Source organism: Peromyscus eremicus, chromosome 20 (genome assembly GCF_949786415.1).
Source record: "Peromyscus eremicus chromosome 20, PerEre_H2_v1, whole genome shotgun sequence".
Classification (NCBI taxonomy): Eukaryota; Metazoa; Chordata; class Mammalia; order Rodentia; family Cricetidae; genus Peromyscus; species Peromyscus eremicus.
The window spans coordinates 5,344,577-5,349,018 of NC_081436.1; positions in this window are offsets into that span (position 1 = coordinate 5,344,577).

Below are 4,442 nucleotides of genomic sequence, written 5' to 3' on the forward strand. Positions count from 1 at the left end.
AAAAATGTCACAAGAAGAAGAGTAAATTGGCCTATTGGTATATCACATCTCTAACAGGATAAAATTTCATAAATCTTCCCAAATGTTTTTTGCTGCTATTCTCTACAGACATATAATGCAAATGGTCTTTATGTAGTCCCAGTCCAATTAAAATTAAAACTGGCTTTGGAGTTGGAGTGTGCCTCTCTCCTTCTCTGAACCCAAGAATTCTTGTTAAAGTAAACTCCAAAATCTATCTCATGTCAGAAGAGCCACCTGATATGTGACAGAAGAAAAACCAAAATTAGGGACTATTTTATTGCCACTAATCTCATAATCCTTTAGTTTTATTTTGACTCTTTAAATTTTTTCTTAAGGCATAAATATTATCTCAAAATTTATAAGATTAATACATTTTTAACTTTTTGTCATGATATTGATGGTCATATAGAGAACTAACTAATTCTAGAAAAAGGCTTCATATGGCTTCCTGGACATGATTTCAGGTTTGAGTCTCTATCAGGTAACTAGCAATTAAGTTTTTGTACTCTGGGTATACATAAAAAAACATTGATCCTTTAACCTCTTTGAGATCTGCTGCATATGACATTTAAAATGTTTAAGTTTTCTGCAATGAACCATGATCATACCTACCAGTGACCTTTGAAGTCTCCAAAAGGATGATGGGGCCCCACAACAACGATTCCACATGGACTATGATAATGCCACTAAGCTGACAAACACCACCCAAAGATCAGCTTTGGACTACAAACTGCTCAGGACAATTTCAAAATGGCTAGCTGAGATGGTCTAGCCTCACAGACTACTCTAGTCAGGACTTGAGACAAGCCCTGCACTTTCCCATTACATAGAGACTGTACAACAAATGATACAGCTACCTTTCCCAGGACTTGACAACTAACCCAAATTTTTCTTTTCAAGATCCCCTAAAGATGCCATCACCTCTAGACAGCAGGAAGTAACTTTAAAAACACAACACCCACATTCCCAAGAGGTGGAGTGGGTGGTTTTTGGTCATTCAATAGATTATGGATTTTGTCATTGTTTAGGGGGGTTGGTTACATGTTATTAGTGGTAATAGTCAGGGAAAAAACTGAACAAAGGAGTTTAGATTCAGGGTTCTTATATTGAAAAGAAAAAAAGGGAGTTATAGAAATAGTAAGATAAAAGGGTAGATTATTAAATCTACTTTTAAAAAGCAACTGCTTGTTTTAAATATTTTACATTGATATGGATCTTTGTATATTGATACAAAGTTGAGATTATTTTTTAGAACATACTGTATAGACATTTTTAATCTTGTTCAAGGTATTGTACCTATACAGCTCATTTAACAATGTAATGCCAATTTCTAGTCCTTGAAAGTTATTATTACCAACTATTTAGGATAATAAGGAAATGCAGGTTAGTAGTTGGTCACCTGTTACCATTAAACTTGTAGCCATGTTAGATATGTTTTCAAGGTCAAACATATATTTTAGGTAGATAGGTGGTCTTCAAACACTTCAGAGATCTATAGAATATGGCATTTAAGATGTTTTAATAACATAGGTTCTTTTTTTTTTTTTTTTATGACAATGAGACATGTCTGCTCTTGGCAGCACCAGACTATTTTGGAGAAGATGATGGACACTGAAGAAACTCCATATGGAGTTTACTTTCTTCATGGCAAAAGTTAGCCACTGGGTAAGCCAATGCCCTTACATTGACTGCTGACAATATGCTGTCCAAATGGACAAGCAGGACACAAAAGAAAGGACTGCTGAACCTTGCCAAGACAAGGTAGGAATGCCCTTTAGAAAATCCTGCTTCACAGATGAGTCTGGCAGATATTCTAGGCTTGTAAGCCAAAGATGGCTGCCCCACCATTTCAGAGGAACCTTGGGTGACAGGCAGCCAGTTGTTTCTGTCATTTCTCACATGTTTTGGAGGTTGCTTGATAGCACTGCCTGCTTACTCAGGTAATAGTATTCCTTCTCAGGTCTCTGATGGAGTTGAAGACTAGATAGTTATAGTTTTCCTTGTTACCAGGCTCAGAAAAGAAACTCACTAAAGAGGTATAAAGTATATAGGATTGAAAGACATCAAAAGATAGTTTTGGGTTGGTAATGCAAATTAGGATAGGAAGTAAATTAGGTACAATACTTTGGACTCACCAAGATAGGATAGATATTGGTGTATTTTCTCTGAATTTGTCAAATGCTAATGGACTAGACATTATTGATGTATTTATTGCCTGTATATATTGTATATAGTTATTGTACTTATTGTATATAGTTTTTCTTATATTAGTTATAACATCCTTTTTTTAATTTTAGACAAAAAGGGGGAAATGTGGTGATATTTTGTTTGTGTTCTAACAAATAAAGCTTACCTGAAGATCAGAGTATGGAGCTAGCCACTAGAGGCCAGGTGGTGGTGGCACATACCTTTAATCCCTGCACTTGGGATCTCATATCTTTGATCTCAGTATTTGGTAGACACATGCCTTTAATCCCAGAACTTGGGAGGAGGAAACAGGAAGTGATATGGCTGGGCAGAGAGAGGAGGTGATAAGGCAGGATGGAGACAGGAGCTCGGTTCTTTTTCAGTCTGAGGATTCCTAGAGGTAAGAAGTCTCTCTAGTGGCTGGATGCTCTTGCTTCTCTGATCTTTCAGCTTTCATTAGAATTTGTGCTACATAATCCAATCTGTTAGTCTGTGTCTTTTTTATTGAGAAATTGAGACCTTTCTGGTATTATTTATTTCTGTGTTTTCTTGGATGTTCAAGAGGAAAAGACCAAGTAACATATCTTGTAGCTTTTAAATTTCTTTGTTCTATGTGTTTAGTGTTTTGATTATGTGTTGTGAGAATTTCTTTTCTGGTCTAGTCTATTTGGTGCTAATTACGATTCTTATACTTTGATAAGCATCTCTTTCTTTAGATTAGGGGAATTTTCTCCAATGATTTTGTTGAATATATTTCCTGTGCCCTTGACCTGCATTTCTCTGTCCTCTATTCATGTTATTCTTAGATTTAGTCTTTACATAATGTCTCAGATTTCCTGAATGTTTTGTTCCTGGATTTTTTTTCTTTTTTAGATTTAACATATTCTTTGACTGAGGAATCTGTCTCTTCTATCTTTTCCTCAATACCTGAGATTTTTCTCTTGTATGTTGTAGTAGTTTGAATTTAATTGCCCCCATAAGCTCATAGGGAGTAGCACTAATAGGAGGTGTGGCCTTGTTGGAGTAGGTATGGCCTTGTTGGAGGAAGTGTGTCACTGTGGGGTGAGCTTTGAGGTCTTATATATGATCAAGCCAGGCCCAGTATCTCAGACCACTTCCTGTCACCAGCATATCAAGATGTAGAACTCTCAGCTCCTCCAGCAACCATGTCTGCCTGCATGCCACCATGTCCCGCCATGATAATGGACTGAACCTCTGAAGCTGTAAGCCACCCCGTTAAATGTTTTCCTTTATAAGAGTTGCCATGGTCATGGTGTCTCTTCACAGCAATAGAAACTCTGACTAAGACATGTGTCTTGTACTCTGTGGGTGAGACTAACCTCTGAGATTTTGTTTCACTTCCTAAAATTTTCCTCTCCAGTTTTACCTCAATTTGGGTTTTCTTTAGCAGTTCTATTTCTAACTTTGGATATTAGACTGTTTTATTCATTTCTTTCCACTGTTTATGCTTTCACAGACTCCATTAAGGGATTTATTCACATCCTCTTTGAGGTCCTTGAGCATATTCGTAAGAGCTATTTGAAGTGATTGTCTTGAGCTTCCGCTGTGTTGCTTTTCAGGGCCTATTGTAGGAGAGTTGCTGGGTTCTGGTGGAGGCATATTGTTTATGGTGGTATGGTTGTGTTTTGGCAGTGGCATCTAGGCTTCTGGGTCTGTGATGGTTGTGATTGTAGGTGTTGCCATCTGGTCTTAGTTGGGTTGAGTGCTCTGTTCCTTGGTTTCTGTTGCCTTCTCCAGATCTGAGGAAACTGTGATGACTCTGGGTTGCCTGGTAGGGAGTACTTCTGAGTCCCTTGCCAGGTGTGGTCCCTGGGGGTTCCAGGTAGAATATGTTTCTAGATATTGGGAGCTGGCATAAAGGAATGGGCATGGACTAGGAGAGTAGGGGGTCTGGAAGGGTCTACAGGAAGAAGAAAACTTGGGTCTGCCACAAGATTTAGCAAAGCCCCCAGGGAATGAAGTCAGAGAATGAGGAGTGGTCTTATATAGTGCTGTGAGTGGGATCTTACACAGGGCCATGAGTGGCCTTACACATTGTACATTGTGTACACAGTACACATTGTACATTGTGTACACAGTACACAGTGCTGGAGTGGGATCTTACACAGGGCCATGAGTGGCCTTACACAGTGCTGTGAGTGGAATCTTACACAGGGCCATGAGTGGTCTTACACAGTGTACACAGTGCTGTGAGTGGGATCTTACACAGGGCC